We start from the raw sequence: 23,692 nt of genomic DNA, 5'->3' as shown, positions 1-23,692 counted from the left end.
AGCTATGAAAAATCTTTAAATCATACCTAGAAACTACTCATTTGAAACCCCAGATATGTAAGTAGATTAGGAAATGTCTATCAAGATGCGATTAGGTTTATCTATTTTATTTCTTTATGGCTTGTGGACCTCTCTGTGCTAACCACCAAATGCTTTTGTTTTGCTTGTAACCATTAAGCTGGACCTCAAGAAAACCATTCTTGATGCTTAATTATTATATTTGTTCTTTTTAAATCTCACAATAGCCTAAGTTCCATATGTATTTTCGTTCTTTTTGTTTTTAATAAAATTTACCTTTTTTAAGAACAGGATTAGGATTTGTGTGTCCTAAGAGGTTTGTGAATATGTTTTAAAATTAGCTGGCGGCAACAGCTGATTTCCTTTGTTTTCCTTCTCAGCTCTTCCCTGAGGGGTGAAAGGGCTTGAGGGGTACCCCACAGGGAGGAATTCCCAAGTGCGCCTTTCTGGGTTTAAAGGGGCGGGGGGGTTGCACTTTGTTGGTGGCAGCATCTACCCATCCAAGGTCAGAGAGAAGCTGTAACCTTGGGAGTTTAATACAAGCCTGCAGTGGCCAGTATTAATTTTTGGAATCATTGCAGGCCCCCACCTTCTGCACTCAAATTGCCAGAGTGGGGAATCAGCCTTGAAAACAGCACTCTTTCCTAGGCAGTCATTCCCATTTTCTGTGTGTGCACCTGATTGTTCCTTCCTAAGTGGAGTACTTAGCATTTGTCCTTATTGAATTTCATCCTATTTATTTCTGACCATTTCTCCAGTTTGTTCAGATCATAATACTGGTATATGTAGTGCTTTCACACATGATAGTAACCTCGTGATCTTCCAACATAGACAAGCCCTTATGCAATATGGGCAAAATTACATCCATCCCGCAGCATGCTGGAGGGGGCAGACAAAGGCAGCCTTTGCAATGGGAAGCTGTGATTAGGATGCAAGCACTGTGGTGCACAAGAGTGGAGAGGATGCCAGCCCCAGTGTCAGTAATGTCTGCAGGGGACATTTCTGGGTTGACTGTACTAGGGAGAGCATTTGCCAGCTTGTATTCAAGGGTATAACATGCTCCCCCGGCAACCAGGAAGCATGTTTTATAAAAGGTATAATGCCCCAAGACACCTTGTCCCTTTCCCCTGTTCTACTCAGCCTATACGGAGGCATAAATTAGCCCTTTATGCTAACTAAGTGGGTGGGGTTATAGGAATTAGTCAGTGGAAACCAAGTCTGATCTCTCTTACTCCAACGTGTTTCCAATGAAGGTTCTCTTGATTGACACCATTGTAAGAGAAGCATCAGGGCCAGTGAGAATAAAATTCCCGATGAGGAACCAATTAAACATATTGGCTGGAGCTCCACAAAACGTATTGCCCCCAGAAGATTAACTACTGAGGCGCACCATGGCTTACTGTACATGGAATAAGTCTGGCCACAATCCATGCATAATACCATAATCGTCCGAACAAACATGAGCATCCCCCGTCACACACTTCACTAGATATTACTCAAAGATGAGAAATGACATCTATATTACAACTACATATATATGATAATCCTCCTTTCAGGTCAGCTTTTCAAAGGATTTTCAAGGATTGGGACAATTTGGGGAACTCCCAGATAGATAAACCCCAGTATCACAGAATCATAAAAGGTAATAACTGGTTCTTAACCATAGAGATCAAAGCCAAATCCCATTTCTTCTTAGATGTCATTGTGCTATCATCATTCTGGTCATTAACTTTGCATTCCACATCATGTTTTTCATTATCCATTCTATTCAGTGAGCACAGTTCTGCAATTAATTTTGCAGTGTTTTTGTTCATGTTTTTTTTCCTGTCCTTTAATCATATACAGTGTGTCTTTCTGTAAGAAAGAACAAGCTTAACAGGGTTGACAGATGCCGGTAATATGCAGCACAGTCATGGAATCTGAATGCCTAACAGATTGTTATATGATTACAAAAAAAAGTATTTTCCCTGCCTATAATCTTATTACGGATGGAATAAATATGAAAAGATGCAATATGAATTCTGATCAGTAATAGACATGCTCACTTCTGGAATATATTTATGCATAACAGCCCTGGAGTTAGGAAATCAAAGCATATTTATAGGGAGAAGCTCAACTCTGAAACTCAGGTATCTTCTCATAAAAGGACAGATTCTCAGGTGGGGTAAATAGGCATAGCGCCATTATTTTTACTGGAACTTTGCCTATTTACATCAACTGAGGACCTGACAGTTTACAAAAGCGGAGAAAAACAATTGTATGGATCTTGAAGGTTTAAAGCTATAAAAGAGGAAGGATAGCCTTCTGGTTAAGGCACTCAACTAGGCCTCAGGATTTCCATGTTCAGTTCCTCGCTCTGCCACGGCTTTCCTATATGACCTTGGTCAAGTCACTTATTTCTCTAGCCTTCAGTTCCTGATTGATGAGCTGGGAATACTACTTTTCTGCCTTGTCTATTTAAATTATAATCTGTTTGGGCAGTAAGGGCAGTTAGTCCTTCTCTGCATATACAGTGCCTCGCATGATGGGGTCCCAGTCTCAAGTGGGGTTTCTCTGTGGTATTGTATACAATTAGCAGGAATCTGAATGATTCACTAAAAAGATTATCTTCAAAATTCTGTTGAAACAGTTTGATGCTATGGCCATGGCCAGCTCTCCGAATGCTCCTTTGATGCCTCCCCTACTCCCTTCCATATCAAAATCAAACTCCTCGTTCCTGCCTTCAAGGGTATCCAGAACGTAGCTCCTTCCTTCCTCTCCCCATGCTCTCTGCTTCCTCAAGCTGCTTGCCTGACTTCCCCTTCTTCTACCATGTGCTCTCTCTCCTTTTGAGGTCTGAGATTTCACCCCACAAAATGACAGGTCCCAGGAGGATGGGGGCTAATTGCTTAAAACCAGACACACAATTTTCAAAGTCATTTCAAAACTCATTCAATCCAAGAGGTTCATAGAATATCAATCATTGTTTCTATAAGTCTTGATGAGCATGATCATACCAATTTGACCCTCCGAAATCCCTACTCCCTGCTTCTGTCTCCTCTTGTTGTTCTTGACATCCATAAGGCCACCCTTACTCAGTGAAAGAGGGAATGAAACAGCTCTCATGAGTAAATAACTGCACTGTGGAGGCAGATACTACACTGACTATGAGAACCACAGTAAAGCCTAAACATAGAAAGACCAGTGGATTCACTTCATGCAGTTGGGGCAAAACTATGAAAACAGCATTGTATACAGCATAGAATAGGGAGGAGACACTTAACTACATGGCAGTTCCCCAGAACATGACAAAAAGGAGACCATTGGTGTTGCTCCCATGCAGGGCAGCATTGTGAAATAGCACGTATAGGAGGATGGGGAAGTAACCGCAGTTATCCAAACCCTTTCTCCAGAGTCCTGGCACTCAGGTAGGTCAAATATGCCCGACAAGAAAGTAGGACCATGTGTATACAGGCACATGCAATCATGTGGTGTGAATGTGACAACAGGAAACTAAATGTTAAGTTTTCTTGACAGCCAGCAAATCTGGCTTAAATCTTTCTCAGGCAGTCAGAAAATAAAAATTCAGTTTTAAATATGGGGTTCTGGACACCACATACATGGGTCAAATATAGAGCTTTTCCTCAGGCATGAGAGAAAGGAAAATTGTCAAAATTCTCCAGATCTGCTTATCTCCTGTTTTTCTCTCTCTCTTCCCTCCTAGATTTCTCCCTCACCCTCACGCAATCAAACTTCAATTTAAAAGCACTCCTCCTGGTAACAATGCTGAAATAACCCAATTAGAAAGAAGGATTCCCCAGTAGACAATTCCTAAGAGATATTGGTCATGTAGGCATGCCTGGGTTGGTCTGAATGAACTATCAAGAACTGTCAACATATGACTAGAATTACCTTGGAGTTACAAGGGAGACCAATGATCAGATGTGCGACTTAGGTAACCAACTACACAGCACCAATAGTGAAAAAGTGCATGTTGCAGTTTGCTAACAGTCAATTGGCATAATTTTGTTCACACATAATTAATTAAACAATTCTAAGTAGTGGACATATTCATTAAAAAATGACCTGTCTGCAAAGTATTTAAAACAGAGAAAGGGGTTACACTTGCTGAATTATTTGCTGTGAATTGTTCCTTCATCTCTAACTGGGATTCACTGTAGCTTCACATTGTATCATTCCATCATGTAAAGTAATTAGACTATCACAATAATTCATATAGTTACCTCAGCAACCTTCTACTAATCTGCAGAGTTTTAAAATCAAGCTGAGATCTCGCTACAGGCCCAATACAAATAGTGATATTATTTAAAGACTATAATGATCAAATATAACACTCGGAAGAATTGTTCAGCCGAATTCTGAACCTATTTCTAGCTGTAAAATAACCTCTGTCACTTATCACGGGTCTACAGGACAGAGGCAAGCATGAGCTCTTCTAATTCCATTTAATGGCATTAATCCAAGATGAAAGCTGTTTCTAGGAGGTAAAATAATGTCATGGTAATATTTGTGTATTATCCTCAAAGGATGAGTTCAGTTCAAAGAGGTACCCCAAGATTTTGAACAGAAGGTGAAACTGGATCAGCAAAGACATAGATGAAGGGCAAAGCTATTGGACTTAATTCATCACTGCATCATTTAGTCTTACACCAGTGTAACTTCTTTGAGTTACAACTTTGTAAGACAAAATAAGTGATCAATCAGACCCACTGATTTTAATAAAAGGGGGGCTCTAATACAAAACATTTCAGTGTTATATGCTTTTTTAAAATAAAACCTACCATTGAAGCTAGTTAATTGACTAAGGCATTAGGACAATCTGACATTGACTTAGAGAGAAGAAATACAGTGTAATTGTTAAAGCTTAGAAATTAGCAGATCTGTATTCTATTCCTGGTTGAGCCAGAAACTTATGTGTGATCTTCACCTCTCTGTGTCTTTGTTTCTCTATTTTTAAGGTAGGGAGGTATCATGATTCCTATATCACAAGTGTATTGCAAAGCTTAAGTCGTTAATGTCAGAGTGCTTTGAGATCCTCAGATGGAAGATATTACAGATAAGGAAATGATGTTAAAGGCTATTCCATTTAAAGCAATAAAAGGGAGCTTTGCTGTTGAGTGTAAGGGCGAGGGGGAAATCAAATGTACAAAGCCAGGACTGTAACACCAGAAAACAGAAACCAAGGAAACCTAAAGTACACCAAAGAGAAACACAGTGTTGTTGACTAAAATGAATGTCCATGAGTTCAATAATGAAAGTTTTGCCACTGGCCAAAACCATGATTCTAACTCCCTGTTGAGAAATTTTAAAATTACATATCAATGATGTGTTATGCGTTGATGACAAGAAGCTGCACTCACACTTTAAATTGTTCTGAATAAGTGTTTAATTTAGATTCAATTAGAAAATTGTATATGATTTAAATGCCAAGTGATGATTATAAAAGCTATTTAGTGAGGCTTCAACCAGCAATCCTACCACCTGTGCTTGCCAAAACTCTGAACGGCTATGGTGCAAACTGTGTGCGCTTAGCAGCGCTAGCTGAAAAATCAGTAACAAATAATACAAATTTCTACAAATGCTGCCTCTTGGTCCTTTTGTGAATCACCCACAATCAGATTGCATTTATCTTAGATGCCTTCATTATTCAAAGATATCTGCAGATTTCTATGGGGCTAGATTGTTCCCAGAACTGAGCAGCCACGAAGGGGCATAAAGAATAATCGGAACCCCACCTCACACCTCTGCACGGACTCCGTGGCCTTTGTGTTCAGCACACAGTTATAAACAGGAGCAATGTGCCTGCTATTCAATGCCCTCAGAGTTGACTGTCAGGGAGAGGCTAGGAACGGGCGGGGCTACCCCACCACCACCAGCTCAGCTAAGGTCATCATTTGCTGTTGATGTAGACTAGTAGTAAAATCATTAACTCCTGCTACATCTTCACAGCAAGGGGGAACCAGGGAGGGAAATGTGCAACTCTGGGATATAGTGGGTTCTCTCCGGTGCTCCTGGATTTGTACAGCTATGCACAAATGCCATACATAGTGCTAGGGCAAAGCCACAATATAACTCTCAAGGAAAGGGAATTACTGAGAACGGGAGGGCACATTTTCATCCTATTTCCTTAGAAAACCAATGGAAAGGATGGTCCGAAGGATGGGCAGCAACAGCATTTTTGCCTCACAAAGGCCCTTTGACAGAGGGATCTTCTGTTCATTCCCTATTCAGAGAAGGGGAGAGACGTCAAGATCTTCAATACTTTCCTCTATGGGCAGGAAAAATCCAGTCTCCATCCTCACGGGCTTAGGAAGTGGCAGGGGTAGCACAAACACTGAGATCTTCACACCTGCTCTTGACAGACCTAGGGGAGGGGAACCATAAGTGAGCTTCACTACCTGTCTTCATCTATCTAGGCAAGGTAGAGGCAGTAGGAGCAAAAGGCCAGGGGCTCATGTCCCATCCTACTGTCCACAGGTATAAGGAAGGCTCAGTTTCCGTTTGCCACGTATATTGAAGAACAAATCCTGCAGCCTTCTCTAGACCTACTCACTCAAAACTCCTATGAAGTCCAAAAACTATGCAGTTTTTCCTATTTACATTTTAACAAAGGACTGTAAAATTTGGCCCCATGTGCTGATTTGACAATTCAAAGGAGCTGCTCAACAACTGCACTAGCATCTCCAATAGAGAAACTGCCAATGGGAGCACCAGACCCCAATTTGGAGTCTGGAGCAATGTGCAAATGAGGATTTCACCAGGTGGAGACAAGCTGGTGTGGACTTGTCCTTCTGATCCAATGATTGTGGGCATGCCTGCAGTATAGGGCCCAGGGTTAAACCTTTGAGCTTCCATGAGCTTAACACTGAAATTAGGAGCCCCACTCGGCACTGAGGAGCAGCAGAGAGAATCTGCAACCTCCTCGGCTGGTGCAGTCCCCCTGCTCAGATGAGAACAGCCAGTGTAACTGCATGATTGTGCATCCAGTAGTCTTACCCGCTGCCTATGTCCTGCTTCTTAACCCCCACCCCCCACCCCATGCAGTCCCCTGATCTTGCCCCTCCTTTCTGCAAGAAGACTGCATACCCTTTTTTTGGATCAGGAGCCTCTATATCCACAGGAAGGAGAAGAATTTTAAGTTATGAACCAACACAAGTTAGTAAATAAATTCGCCAAGCATTATAGACACTAGTTCTCCCTTTTAATGATCTACTGTTAAATATTGAAACGTGTTCTTTATTAAGTGGTTGTTTACATGCAAAAAGTAATTAATTCTAAATGCAAGACTCATTCCAGCTTGTAACATACAAGGTGCATGATGTACAAAGCCATCTGCATTTGCAATCACTGGTTTTACTAGACACACCTCAGGGCATATATACATATGCCAAAACAGGGCCAAGCCTGAGAAATGTAGCTGAATTTAGTTAGGACATGTGTTACTCAACATCAGAACCTATTGGGCTTTTGTGGGCCTGTCAGGTGAACAGCTACTTCAGCACAGGTGTTTATTCCTGGACTAAATTTTAAAAAAATATTTCTCATAGAAAGAAATATTTCTGAATTACATAAGCATGTATCTGTTTATTCCACTAAGAACTTTTGTAACCTCATACTTGCTGCAAATTAGGAAAAACATAGTAATCATATTTTATAGGTTTTCTAAAGCCTAATCTAAATTCCCTACCAACTGTTTTTTGTGTCTTCCCAACTCATACCCTCAAACAAAAATTGGGTTATGTATAATTTAACTTTAATATTTCATTCCCCAAATCCATACCACTCTTAAAAACCTTTTTCATTATTACATCTAATCTCCCAGGGATTAATTACTGGAAGATTAATATATTATATTAACCAAGGCTGTCATTGACAAAAAAAAACATACCCTCAAAAGTCTTGCTTTTGTTACATTAATAAAGTTATCACTGTCATAATGAGCCTCAAATTGTGTGCGATTAGGAGGCCAGGTCTAGGGAGAAGGGGAAGACAGAAACATCACAGTGTCATGGAGTGGGTTCACATTAAAGCAAGATAAAACAATCCAGCATCAGAATTGCAGCCCACAGCTACTACCAGCATGTAGAAATTCACACAAAAAAATACAGAGAGATTGGAAAGCTCTCTCTGTTCCCCTTATAGTTACCATACATAGGCATAATTTCCAGCTCAGGGACATATACCCTTGCTGGCTCTGATCAAGTTAGCACAAAAATAAAATAGTAGCATAGCCCTGGTGGTACAAGCAGCGGGAAGGTCCAGCCACCCGTATACATACCTAGAGTGCTGGAGAGGATAGTACTCAGGTAGCTAACCTGTTGTGCCATGGGGGTTATATTACTATTTTTAATGCACTTGCCTGATCAAACTAGTCTGGGCATGTCTACCTGAGCTAGAAATTACACCTCCAGCTCAAAGTATAGACTTAACCCATGTATTTATCGCAGGTCAAATCCTGAAATTGTTATTTGGGCTGGGGAGAAAAGAGCTGTCCTACCCCAAACGGAGCTTAATGCAGCAGAACATACAGTCTCATTGATAGAGCTGGTTGAAAACTCAAAATTCAAAGACCCAGTGACATCTCAACATTTGAAAACCAGGGACATCCGATGAAAGTGTTTCAATTCCCCTCCACATCCCCATTTTGCAATCAACTATATGGCTGGTCAAAATGTTTTAAACTTCAGAATTGTGAATTTTTGGTGGGAGGGGAAAAAAGCAGGAAAAAGTTTTCCCAGAAAAATTCACATATTTTTCTCCTGTGACCAGCTCTAATGATTAAGGTCCTGGTTTGGGAAAGCATCCCTGATCAGGATGGATGCTTAAGCACATGAATAAATCCCATTGAAGGCAATGGGGCTTAAATGCATGTTTAACATTAAACACGTCCTTAAGTATCTTTCTGTATCTAGGCCTAACACCTGAAGAATAAGGAGTGAAATTTACCCATAGGTTTGTATTTCACCCAAGTTGAAGAGATACTGATTACCAGATGCATTGTCCTAGACACCCTATTACAGAGAGACAGTGTTGCCAGCTCTCACCATTTTATCATAAGTCCCACAATATATGGTATTTTGTCTTAAAGTCCCAGGTCCTAGAGTCATGTGATAATCTCAATTTCCTTTTAAAAAAACTAATAGAAAGATATGGCCCTAGTCCTCAGAGAGCAGCTTGAAAACAAACTCTAATAGCTTTTAAAAGCCAGATGGGAAATAATAAATGAACCCCACATGTATTTCTTTAAAGTCTCCTGATATTTAGGCCCTGTATTTTGATTGCTAGCACTGGCAAGATCAATAAATATATGAAATATATATTACATCTATAAATATAAGAAGGTTTCTGACATCAAGGAGGAATTATCTAATGTAATATATAGAGGTATAACTGGGAGTAATTTGATTAAATTAAGACAGGAACATTTAGGAAGAAATTCCTCAAAGAGGGATGCATAATGTTGTGAAAATGTGGGAGAGTGCAGTCAAAGTGAAGTACGCTTATCCCATCCTTTCTTTTTTCCCCCTTTCCACTCTTTGATACAGAGAAAGGTAACAATAGAAATATGAGCTATGGAAGGACAATTCTATAATGACGGGCATTGGAGAAACATTCACAAACTAACTCTTCATCCTCCTTCAAAACCCTTTTTTAAACTCTCCTTCGACATGCAGCTTACAAAAAAAAAAAAAAAAAAAAAAAAAGATGTTGGCAACGACTAAGCTGCTGGTGTGATGAAATCACAGCCTATCATGCTGATCAATACTGTTTCATTGTTCCTTATATTCTCCTCTCTGTATCCACCTGTTCTCGCTTGTCTTATACTTCCACTGTAAGCTCATAGGGGCAAGAACTGTCCTTTTATTCTGTAAGTACAATGCCTAGCACAATGAGGTCCTGGTCCATGACTTCAGTTTAAACATCTGCAGGGCGACATGCATGGGCTACAGTAGGAAAGGCGCAACCCATGCTTTTGGAACATGGCTTTTTCAGAATGTTAGGACCTATAGTTTAACAACACATATTTTCTTTAAAAACTTACTTTTGACTTGTCTATGTATAGTCCAATACATTCTAGGGCCAAGTAAATTTTAAAGTCCTTCACATTGCTTTATACTGCACCAGGATCCTTCCCTGTCGTTTCTAGCCCACCATCCATTCATTTTGTATTACTTCATGTTTTACCTCTGTCACACCTGGAGAGGATCTCAATATAATTATTTTAGATTCTTAAATAAATATTTGAAAGTAGAGCCTGGAAATATTGCTTTGGGATGAACAAACAGGATTGAGGTTCAGATTTTATGAATTGCAATGCTTGTTTGACAGTCCTTGTATTCAGGTGTGACACTCCAAGTACATTTCTCAGACCTGAAGAAGAGCGCTGTGTAGCTTGAAAGCTTGTCTCTTTCACCAACAGAAGTTGGCCCAATAAAAAATATTACCTCACCCACCTTGGCTCTGGAACTGAAATATTTATTTTACAGAACACGAACATCACAGGCAGCAACAGCAGTTCAAGCTTCCCCCAAACTGCTCTGCCAATGTGCTACCACTCTGACCTGGAGAAACTACCACTAGATGAAAGACAGTAGTTCAGTCTCTGTACTCACTCAATCTGTGTTGTCTTTGCTGCACCTGTCAACAAGAGTCTTAAATACAGCAGAGGTTTTCTAATGTGACACTTGTCAACTAGAGAACAGGTTGATGAATGGGTTGAGACCATCAATTTCTTTCACACCGGGCAACATCCATCCATCAGATGATAATAAAATTCAGGCACTGCCACCCTAGATTGGATTTGGATTGGCATCCTCCAGGTAACGAGTAGAGCTGTGCAGGCACTGGATATTCTGTTTCTCAGGAAATTCTATTTCAAATTCCTTTCCATTCTGAAGCAGAACAACAACAACAAATCAGTTTTCTGTGAAACAAAATGCTGAGGAAAAAGTGTTTCCGGTTAATGAAAATATTTCCTTTAGATTAAATTTAAGTTTGATTTTTTCTTCATTTTATAATATATAAGAAACAATTTAAAAATTGGATGAAATGTTTCATTCCAAAAAGATTCCGTTTCAACTGTATCTTACCACTTCTTTCCATTTTTCTTTCAAAATGAAATGTTGTTGAAAATGACATGTTTGTATGTCAGGGAGACCTGAAGAAGAGCTCTTTGGAGCTCAAATGCTTGTCTCTTTCACCAACAGAAAGTATACCAATAAAATAAATTACCACACGCACCTTGTTTCCCTCATATCCCGAGAACCAACACTACAAACAACATATTTCCATGAAACATTTAGCTTTCAACCAATCACCATTATCCAACAAAAAAAAATTCTTATGGAACATTTCCAACCAGCTCTAGTAAAAAGCTAAAAAAACGTAAGTTAAAATTAAAGAAGGCTTTTTCATCCACAGATCGTGAGCATGTTGGATAGGGTACCCAAAACCATTATGAGAGATGATGGTTTCACATTTCAGTTCCATGATACTATCTTTATGGAATAACAGTCTGTAGATGTACCTACTGAAAGGTACATGGTCCCTGTCACATGATGCATTAAGTGACTCCTAAAAACTACATTGAGGTTTATTTTAACATCATTCCATTTCTATCATTGATAAGTAAAGTTAGATATTTATTACTGAATTTGGATCATCACTCCATTGCATCTCCATTGCACCTACATTTTAAGTTATTGGGTGTGGTAGATAGATGGAGGTTTGGTGTTAGTTTGAATGTAATCTGATCGGAATAGTATCTCTCAGTGTGAGAAGGAAAACATGTTTTAAAAACACATTTTGGTGAAACTTTAATAGCTATGGGGAATTTGAAGGGTAGGGAGCAGGTGTGGAAAATACGAATGCCAACATTCCCACCCAGCTGGGTGCCATAACAATGCCTGAAAGAAGATAGACTAGAGTCAATATGAGTTGCCTTTCCATAACCTTTACTATCATCTTAATTAAAATTTAAGCCAGCCAGCTCATCAGAATGAAAGCAGTTGTTTCTGGAGCAAAGTGTGTACAGTACTCGTGATTTTCTTAGAGCTCATGGCATGCTGCCCTCCTTATAGGAATTAATGATTCAGCCAAGGATGTAGAGAAATAGTGTACAGACTATGGACCTCTCAAACCTTCCTTTTAAAACCATTTTACTGTTCTTTTACTTGTTCTACTGCATTTAACTGCAACAGTACCTGGACTATGTGCTGTCTCCTGTTTGACTTGACGTGGGTCAAGCTGAAATAAACTGGGAATTCCCAGGTACTGCTTGAGTGAATAATATTCACTTGTGGTTTATGTTCAGCAGAATGTAAAATACAGCTATATATAACTTTTACTTCATTCTGAACTCTGACAAGTGTGCCATGGTTTAAAAACTGGGGAACAACGTTGTTTGTATGCTAATAAATAGAAATCCAGGGAACTGTTGAAACTAATTCAGAAATTAATAGCCACTTGTTTGCTATACCCTGAACTCTATAGCATGAGCTAGATATACTCACACTAAGTGGTAAATTATGCCATGGGATGCCTTACTGTTTTTAATGGAACCACTAAGTGGGATAAATCTGGCCCATAATTTATTACTCTGATACGGATCTCTTCGGGCATTTACTTTAATGCTAATCATTGTAAACATGACCTTTTTCGGGAACCTGTAGATAGACGTTGAGTCCTTGGAAATATTAACAGTTAACTATAAAGCTTTACACTTCAAGTATTTGTTTAAACTCACATTTTAACAGCTGTTTTGCACAGGGTAAGCTACAGATGAAGTGAACCAATACCCCAAATCCAAATGCTTAGGGGAAATTAAAATCTGCATTTGAACTCTGTGATTTGGGCCTGTCTTTAGTGGAAGTAGCTTGATTGCTGAAGATCCACATCTAGGGTCTGAACCTTCATCCACTGAGTCAATGGGAATAGACCAAACCTCTATAATACATTGTCACACAAGCCTTTTTAAGGAAAGATTGTGTTCTCAGGGACTGAAACTTTAACTGTGGCAGCATGCTGCTCATGTCTGAGCTCTGAGATTGCTTCGTTATTCCTCCCATGAGAGTTCAATGGATTTGGTTCAAGCACCATTGAACGTGATGCTGTATTAATTGCCCTGGAGGGTAGCAAGGCCTTTGAACTGTGGCTGTGAGTGATATTTTGCTGTAAGACATGTGTCAGCACTTGGCTGGTTAACTCTGGAGCTGCGTTGTACAGCATGCTGGGACCAAGTATCTGGAAAACTACTTTACATCCTAATCTTACATCTGTTTTCAATCATACTGTGCGATTGACAGGCCATTCTATCAGAGAAGCATCACTCTGAATAGTCAGAGTTTAAGTAAAAATTTTGTACTGTCAAAGAATATTAAGGATTTGCCATCATCTCTTATAGTTTCCAAAACCAGCTGGCACACGCAGGCACTGGGGTGATGTAATGAACTGATGCTCTGCCCTTTCGCCTTTGGAGGAATGGAGAAGCAGTGCATCAGCATTCTGATACAGCAAGTAAAATTAAGCTGGTTCTACAGCTTTCTGCTAAAAGCATCCTCCCTGCTTTGAACACAAAGTCACCATCATCCGTGAGCGAAGCAGTTTCCTTTCCTACATCATTTTAGCTTTCTTGTAAAATAGCAGCTTTTGGTTTAATTTACCTATATGACAAGTCAGTGCTGTCAGTATCTATCCTGTTCAAATCAATGGCTTGTGTCTTTTAGTCCTTGATTTGTAAGAAGGCCTCAAGCTGGCCTCGAAGTTTGTGAATGTAACTTTGTGCCTTCAGTTAATTGCAGGCACAATTCATAGCACTTAGTCAACTGTAAAATAGGGATAATGATAACCTTTAAGATGGAGCTAATGATATTGACCTCCTTTGCAAAGTGCTTCAAAAATCTATGGATGAGAAGTGCAATACAAGAGCTAGATACTGTACTATTATTACCTATCTACCTGATACAGTAGCATCAAAAGGTCACAACTGAGACCAAGCCCCATTATGCTTGGTGACATACGTACACATAGTGAGAGACAGTCCCCTGCCCTGAATAGCTTTCATTCTAAATAGAGAAGGAAGTATATTATCTTCATTTTTACAGATGGCCTAGAGAGATTACATTACTTGCCCAAGGCCACTGAGGAAGAATGTGGCAGAGCTGAGGATTAAACCCAGATCTCAAGTCCCCGTCTAGTAGCTAAACTACAAAACTCTATGAAGTATGGGGACAGTCTCAGAGTTCATATCTGAAAATCAGGCTCCAATTCTTTTGCATAGATATTTTACTAACCTTTACAAAAAAATAAAGTATTAAGATAAATACAAAGAATTGCCCAGGCCAGGGCTATATACCCAGATCCCATTGTCAGGTAAAAGGAAAGGTGTAACTCTCCATCTAATCTACCCTTTAAAATAATCACAATCTGTCACAATTTTTGCTCTGGTGGGGGAAGGTAGGACTGCAGATAAATGGGATTAGAGACAGAATGAAGCTGTAGCCCAGCCTAACAGAACAACAGTTTTGCAGGTATGATTTGAGGTGAATTGCTTGGAAGAGAATCTGAAGAGTGCACATGGATTATTGGGACTGAACTATTGGTGATGTATAGCTAACATGTTCACCACATTTTAGAAACACATTTTAGAAACACAATAAGGATCACTGGTGAAGATGGCATAGGCTTGCACGAGCCCTTGGTTAACTGAGCTGGTCTCTGTGCCTCATAAAGAGCTTGAGCACATTTCTAACCTTTCATCTTAAAAGGGTGCCAGAATCCCCTCCACCCTCCAGCCGTGCGCACACAAAAAGTCCCCAGGCCATCTCTCTGCATTGTGCTGCAATCATGGTAGAGATTAAACAGTTACCTTTGGGGAAGGAGAGAAGTAAACATCATTTTGTAGGCCTGCCCAAAGGTACTCAAGCCATGTCTACTTGTTAAACATTTCTGCTGTCTTGGAGGATGACTGAACCAGCTTCTGTTCACAGAGGTAGCTACCATGCCAAAGGTGCATCTGCTGCTGCCATGGCAGATGCTGCAAGGTGCTGCATGCCCTGCCAGCATCTCTAGAAATGAAGAGGGGTGGGAGGGAAGGTGAGATACATTATGTAGACCCTGCTTCTTCCCCCTCAGAAATTATTTTAGTTGCTTATCGCTGAATAGAACCATGACAATGAAGCAATTGTTCACAACGATTCTGTCTCTCTAAATATATAGAAAACAAAAACGAGAGAGTGCTACTGAGGATTGTAAAGAATCAAAAATATTTGGAAGGATGGAGGTCTTCTCCATATACCTTAGGTACTTCTATGGCTCCCATCACCATAGTATCTGGGCGCCTCAGAATCTTCAATATATTTATCCTCATCGCACCCCAGTGAGGCACAGATGGGGATCAGAGGAACAAAGAAACTAAGCGTCTTGCCCTGTCACACAGGCAGTCTGTTGCATAGCAAGGAATTTAACTTTGGTCTCCTGTGCCCCAGACTACTTCTCTAACTAGTGGGAAATCCCTCCTCTCGTCCTTTCAAAGCTTATTAGCTTTGCTTTCTCAGATTATGAATGTTAATATTAAGCAACACTGTTGCTAATCTTCATAGTCATTGTCTGGACTAATCTGGAAGTTGTATGTAGAGGTGGGTGGTGTAAAAAGGCCACTATGGGTTCACATAATAAGCACAAGTCATGTTGTTATAAACAGATTTAGGCCCATACAGATATCTAAGGGTACCTCCAGACTACCCACCGTATCAGCGGGTAGCGATCGATTTATCGGGGATCGATATATCGCATCTCTTTAAGATGCGATATATCGATCCCCATCGACTCCGGAGTGAGCAGCGGTAGCAGAGTCGACGGGGGAGCCGCGGCCGTCGATCCCATACCGTGAGAACCCAAGGTAAATTGATCTAAGATACTTCGACTTCAGCTACGCTATTCACATAGCTGAAGTAGCGTATCTTAGATCGATCCCCCCACCCTCAGTGTAGACGAGCCCTAAGTAATGGGAGATGGTGCACCAAATGGAATGGATATAGCATCACTATTCACAGACACTGTGTATAGTAATTACTGAGTAAGATATCTTGGGGAAGTAAGGGTCTTCCCCTAGACCCTTATTTTGAATTCTAAAATATCAAAACAAAATTAAAAAACATTAGCTACCCTTGCTAGAAAGAAAACTCCAGGTTTACTTTTTCATTTACTGATTACATGACTACCTGAAATATTTAGGACATACTTGAAAGTTGAAAAGGTAGACAGAGATGGTATTTTAACATGAAAGGAAGTTGTCTTTTTGTGTCTGTTGCAATATTTCAGACATTGGTATCTAACAGAGGAGTGCACTCTGACAGAAAAAGCCCACAGTGTAGTCAGTCATTTGATCTATGACATAGAAGTAGCCTATATGTTCATGGTAATGTGGACTAAATAATAGATGTGTCATTAATGAAATACCTGAAGTTTTGGGCAATAGAAAAATATAGATAAATTCCTCTAATGACTTTCCTTATCTAGCAAGATGGGCCCAATTCTGCTTCCACTAAAGACTATGCAAATTTTGCCATTGTCTTCTATGGGACCAGGGTCTGGTCCCCATATGTTCTTTAAAGTATCCATTGAGTTGTGTATTTGGTGTATAAAGAATCAAAAGTAAAAATCCCCCATTTCTTTTTTTAATTAAAAATAAATATTTTAAAATGCTTTTGAAAGTGCATTCCCTCTACTCAAAGGCATGATCATGCTTATTGAAATCAATGGAAAATTTCATATGAATATCAATGGACATTGAAATCCAACCCAGAGTAATCGCCTTGATGAGCAGCAGAGTATACTGTGTGCCATAGTGTTTCCCGCCTTGTTATCGGCCCCAGCTATAGTACTGGGGGATAAAACAATTCAGGTAAACTTGAGCTGTTGACTGCCAGAATCCATCTATTAGCCTAAAGGTTGTCTTTACATGCCCTAAAATGTTACCACATATTGAGCTTGGAAGGAAAAACAGCTAGCTTGTAGTTTTAAATTTGAACTGTCAAACAAGAAAGTTTCTGCAGTAAGTAGCAGTGTAGTTTACCAGCTACTATCAAGACAGTCCATCAGGCTGAGTTCACATGTAAACTGTAAAGTAAATCTGACAGTTAGAACCAGGTGGATGCGTTAATATTTTATCTTATGCACTGCAATAGATTTTTAGAAAACATCCTTTATATCCATTTCAAATCTAGCTGATTTTTCAGGTTGACATCACCTAATGCTAAATCTAATTTGAACTAGCCATTCAGAAATTATTCTATTTTTGTATTGTAAACATATTTTAGTGTTATTTACTTTGCTTGATAGCTAGTTTTCTATTCATTATTTTCCATGATGTCACACTTCAGTGTGATACATGTCTCTCAACATCACAAATATACTATACCTTTATTACTTCACTCAAATAAATGACTGCATCTTCTGCAAGCATTTGGATGTGCATTGAGATATCGCCATATAGTCTTGCTCTGCGGTTCTGATTCTACACAAAGAATAAGTCTATGGCCAGAGAAATGATACACAAAAAGGAAAATGGCCAGGACTAAATTGAATACAAACACCCTGTTGCCCCAAGGAAATATCTGCTCCTGAATCTCAACAATGGACATGAGGCCTTAAAAGCCCTTAGTGCCTGTTTAGAAAGATACTATGGTCCACGACCTGAAACTACAAGGAGTTTAGCACCTCCGGCGGATACTGAGCAACTTCAATTCCTATTGAAATCTATGGGCAATGAGGACAGTCAGCACCTCACAGGACAATCTCAGTACCTTGCAGAACGGGCTGTACGGGAGGTACGGGCTGATTTACTGGGTTCCACGTGTCCTAGAAAAAAATAGCCTCTGAAGTCTCTTTTACTATTAGGAGTCCTTTGTAATAGGCAGGTTTAATGGAGGAAGAATGAAAATAACATTGTTCTCAAATGCATCTTGTAAGTAGTAAATTGTAGGCTGTGAGAAGGCACAAAATTGAAGGCATTGCTAGTCTATTGAACAGGAATGTCTTCAGTCTTCATTAACATTAGTATTTGTATTTACCCTCAGATCGGAGGAAAAAATATCTATCCCTTTCTGTACCCATAATATATCTTGAGCGCTGTTTTTAAAAAGTGTTCAACACCTACACAGGATTCATTCTCCTGTTTGTGAACATAGATATACAAAGATTGTAACCCAGTGATAATTTGAGAGGTGAAATTATAAATAAAAATAGCATCCTCCAATCATTTCTTTCAGTAATTGTATGTGACCTTTATTTTCAAGTTTACTTTTTGTTCATTACAAAACTCTGCTTCACTTCATAACCCAATCAGACTGCATTATAAAAAGAATTATCTCACTTGGTTTTAGAAATAAGCTCCTGCCTCAATCTTCTATGTTATTTATCAAACCACTCCATCTGCTTCTTAGTGAACCTTTTAAAAAGTTACATGTAGAGTATAAACAGGAAATAGAAGAGTTTTCTCTTTTTTTTTTTTGCCAACCTTGTTTGATCTTGCACTAAACACTAGATTCTGTAAAGAAGAAATGTACATCTAATATTTGTTAAATATACACACTACAATGCTTTTGGGCAGTATTGTGTCTATAAGAATCTGATCCAATGACAAGACTCCAGTTGACATCAATAAGAGCAGGATTAAACCCTTACAAAACATTGTACTACACATACTTGACTGGGGACCAAGCTCTCAGAACTGAAGAAGGTACAAAGAATACCAGATACATCCTCCCATAGGGGACTATAACCTGCATTTGCAAAAGGTTCTTTCATCAGATTCTAATCTGGCACTACAATAATGATGTTTCCCAGTAAATATTGCATATAAAAACATCCAGCACCATTGTACTTCCTGCTTTTGACCAGGATGAAGATTGGATAAACCAATATACTAAAAGGAAAGTTATTTTCAGTGCATTTGCACTCCCTGATTTTTAAGGCTCTGATTTAAACAACACAGACATTTTGTTAGGTTACCAGAGAAAATACCATTTCTCAGTGTTCTAAACACTGAATTAATGTTTCTTGAATTTCTTGGTAATAGACTTGATCCTAAATGCACTGAAGTAAATTACAAAGCTCCCATTGAATTTCATGGTGCAGGACCAGAGCCAAGGCTGTTAAGTTACTTTCTAATATATAAGCAAAATCATTCATTTTATAAGAATATTACCCCTCTCTACGTGATCCCACAGAACTGGCTGGCTGATCTACCCCTAAACTCCTGGATTCCCCAAGATCTTTTGAGGCCTATCCCTGGGCCTCCTCAACATTGCTCAGCTTTTCCCCAGCCCTCACCCTCCTTCCCCACCCCCACAACACAGTCCTCTTAGGCAGCACACCTCCCACAGGGTTAATCTGACTGGGTCCAGTGGATTTTCAAAGGGTTCAACTGTACTGTAAGTCCTGGGAGAAGAGGTGGGCACTGGCTAGGTTCAGCTCTTCCCCTCCCCACTGAGATCACAGGAGGGGTATTGGTACCGCTATTTAAAATTCACTCCTCCCCATTTAGAACAGGAGGGAGGAGCTGCTGCTGCCACCAAAAGCTATTTACTCCACTTCACACTAAGACCAGTGAGGAGATGTGATTATTTTCTTCCTCCTCTCCACTGAGCTCATTGGAGTGGGCAGCATTTCCCTCCTTCCTCATGCCAGGACTGGGAGGAGGGGGAAGTAACTGCTAGAGGCAGAGAAGAGCAAGCTGTGCCTGGAAGGGAGTGAGGAGGACTGATCAGCAGAAAACACAAATATCAGCCAAGAAAACAAAGTGTGGCCATATTTGTATTGCTAAAAATGACAAACATTATCAAGGACCCAGGGATAATACACATTTGCTCGCTCCCTAAAAGACTGCAATTCCTAAAATAGGTAGTATATACCATTATAAGATCTTAGGTTGTAATAAAATCTCTTCCAGCAAGAATGACATAATACACCTTAAATTACTGTCACAGGATTATCAGATTTCAATAGTATTGCTGCCTACACTAGTCATTCCTCTATTCTTTCTCTGACATGGTAAATTTTGATGACAATGGCCTAATCCCCGAAAAATCTCCCTTTGGTTTCAACATCAGCATTTCTAAATGCTGACCTGTGTTATGTTACACCATTCCATATGGTCAAACAATGACCAAGGACACATTTTTATCTCTAATGCAAATGTCAAATTTTTTGTTTTTCTTAAGGAAAAAAAAAGAATGCCTGTGGCTTCTCTCTTATTCCAATTTCAGTTATTGAGGTCTGTGTGAAAGAACTTGGCTTGGACTCTCTATTAAAATTCACAGGCAGCTTTAGATCTGGAGCTGAAGGATTCCCACCGGCCTTCATAAAGTGCCCTGATGAGAACATTTGAAGCTTGCACCATCCTGGAGCCCCACCATCACTACTTGTCACGTAACTGACCCCATACCAATTGACTGCCTTTTGAAACAAAGTACATTAGAACATTTGGACAATACAGTAAATCTTACTGATAGCATGTTTCTTGATTCTTCTGATTCCACTGTGCCTGTGACTCACCAAGTTGCTAATAGACATTTTTTCCTGTTCAGTACAATCACTTATTTTTCTTATGAGAGATGCTATACAAAAATATCATGAAGCATTTCACAGCCACTTCAATTCAACTTGAGTTCATCAGTGTGGAGAGACAAAGACTTCCTTCTCCTCTCCCCCAGCATGCCTCTTTCTTTTATTTTCTCCTTGCCCACTCTGTACAAAAGACTGAGTGCTTTTAGGGTTTGATCTTGCGAGTTATTGAGAATTCTAGCCAAACCAGCAAAGTACTCAGGCATGTGTGTAACTTTAAGCACATAAGTTGTCCCATTAAAATCATGTGCTTTGCTGGACCAGGCCAAAGTGCTAAACACCTTTACCTCAGTCAATAAGGTTGGTAAGTATTTGTATCCCCCAATGACAAATAGGACAACTAAGGCAGGAGAAAGAGAGAGCTGAAGCAACTTGTCCAAGCAATCCAATGTTAAACCAAGATATGGAATGCAGGAGTTCCTATTTCTAAGAATATAAAACAGCCTATAGAGATCACAAACCACGACCCTCTCCATGAAAAATCTAATCAAACATATCTTATAAAAGTCTAGATAGATAAAATGAGAGATGAGGCTTCACCCTTCATTGTGTCCACATGCAGAACTGGCCACCATTTCTTGTAAAATAACAGAAGAAAAGGTCCAAGGGAAAACAATGGAAGTTGTTAGACACATGGGAAGGTGGATTTACATGTCGTAGGAGAAGCATAAACTGGCCAGGCAACCTCAGGTGTCCACCTCATAGCCTGCGATCTCGCTACAGGTTTCTGCCTCAGTTTTCCTTTTCTTCAGCTCAGGACCCCTTAAATCAAAGTAGTAAACAGCTCTTCTCTGGGTCAGCCACACCTTGCCTTGGGGCTGGATGTATTAAAATAACAAAAAAACATCATTCCCAAAAATCAATTTGTCAAATCTTCTTCAAGTCCATACTCCCATTGTCTTTCCCACCAAGGTCTCCCAGGCCTTCCCTGCCCAAACCCTTTTCCTTAAAGACTCAGTGTTCCCTGCTGGAGCTTAGTCACTGTCTAGAAGTCTCTGTGACTGTCTCTCTCCCTGAGTATCACCCCTCTCTGCAGCGTCCTGCTGCTCTTTATAGGGGAACTGGCTCCTCCATACCCAGTTGGTTCTACTAATTAAATCCCACATCTCATTCCAGGTGTGGCAGGCAGGGTTAATTACATGGGGCGGGATGGATCCAGGCTACCACATTACAAGGAGTATTTTAAAAGTTTAAGACTGTCTTGTTTACAAAGGAAAAGAGCAAGAGGAACTGATCAAAAATTGGATAAACACTCGCCTGTAAAATTTAAAAATATTGACTATTTTCCATTGGGGGGGGGTTGCAATTTTATTTTTTGCAAAATATTTGATCAACGGCTGTTAATTCTCCTTTTTTTACAGAGTGCAATACAATTAATAATATCCTTCCTATCTCACACAGTTTCCTTTTTTTTCCTTTTGTCTTTTGCCACTCTAATTTTTTCCAAAGTTAAGGAAATTTGAAAAGTTACAGCATCATGGCTGTAAGGAGAAATTACATTAAATTAAAAAAGGAAAATGTGAAAAAACTCTAGACATTATTTATTCTACTGTATTCAGTGGCCCCAATAAAGTGTTTTCAATATAACGCCACTATTTGGCAAGAAAAAATTTGGTCAAAAAATTTCAACCCACTCTATGTAAAGCATTTATGATAAAGAATAGTTTAATTTAACCCAGTTGGGTGGTCCCATTTACCTTGGCCCATAATACAGCACAAATCAAAATTTGGACCCTGATCTTACAAAGACTTATACAAGTGATTAAATTTATTCATGTGAGAAGGCCCTCTGAAGTTAATAGTACTACTCACATGTGTAAAGGTAGGTACACACACTTTTTATAGAATCAGGACCTTGACTGAGTTTTGCCTAGGGTTTTTGGTTCATAACCTGAAATTCAGATACGAATAAAAGATGTTTTAATCCATGTAACCCAAAAAGAGGTCATATGAGCCTCTGAGACCACGGCTCGACTGAAAAATGAATGAAAATTATTCTGGGTAGTCTAAAGCATCACATCAGCAGCTGACCTTTTGCAAGGCAGAATGAATGTAGCATCTTAACACAGGAGACATACACGATGCCATATCTACCTTTCTTTTCTCTTACTACAAAACAAGTCATTCTACCTGAGACTAGGCATTTGCTCCTTGTGTTTAGAAAACCTAACAGCTTCCATATTTTCATTTCTGCTCCTCACATACAAGTAAACAAGGTCACAGAAGAACAAATTGCTGAGCTCCCATGTTAAATCTGAGAAGTGTGTGTGGGGTTTTTTTAAGCAACACAAAAATATAAATCAGATTTTTGTTGAGAAAATAGACAATGCCCCCTCTGTTACTGAACTTCCAGGAGAAAAGGCAGGTCCCTAAAGATAACTTGAAGGCAGGTTGTCATCCAAATATTTTTATGATGTATGGGAAAGAGAAGGAATCACTGTTGGGTTTTTTGTTTATTTGTTTTAAGTCTTCTAAAATATTTTCTTGTAGTATCCAGTGCTGTACTGAAAATCAGTCCCAAGATTCTGCATGCTGTATTTGCTTTCTCAGTCATCCCTAGCTCTTGCATCTAGTCTCACCGGATATCAGCTGAAAACTGGGTTTGATCCCATGTGGTAACAGCGCATGGTACCCACAGACCCTAACAGGAGAAATGGTCATGAAAAGCAAGCTACTTAACAGATTTGCTATGTGATCTTGTAACTAGAGATGTGGGAGTGTTTAAGATGACTTTTTCATGCTCCAAATAGCAATTTTCTTCCTATGAGAACTGTCTTGTTTGCAAAGGAAATTTGCAATGCCACTAAACCTCCAGACCATACGAGGTCTAATATCTAGTATTCATCTTGATTACTTTTGTCTTCTAAGCCAGCATGCATGATATAAGGTAATAATTACAATGGAATTGAATAAATGTAATGTTACAGGATGGGTAAATTGGTCTGTATAAAATATTGCACCTTAATTACATCAAATTTAAACAAACCTCCTTTGACATTTGAAACAAGATAATGATTCTTCTTCTTCCCACACCCCTATGTTCACTTTT

The sequence above is a fragment of the Chrysemys picta genome, chromosome 9, assembly GCF_011386835.1.
Source record: "Chrysemys picta bellii isolate R12L10 chromosome 9, ASM1138683v2, whole genome shotgun sequence".
In the NCBI taxonomy this organism is placed as follows: Eukaryota; Metazoa; Chordata; order Testudines; family Emydidae; genus Chrysemys; species Chrysemys picta.
The sequence above is the reverse complement of the archived record's forward strand: the minus strand, read 5'-3'. Positions refer to the sequence as shown.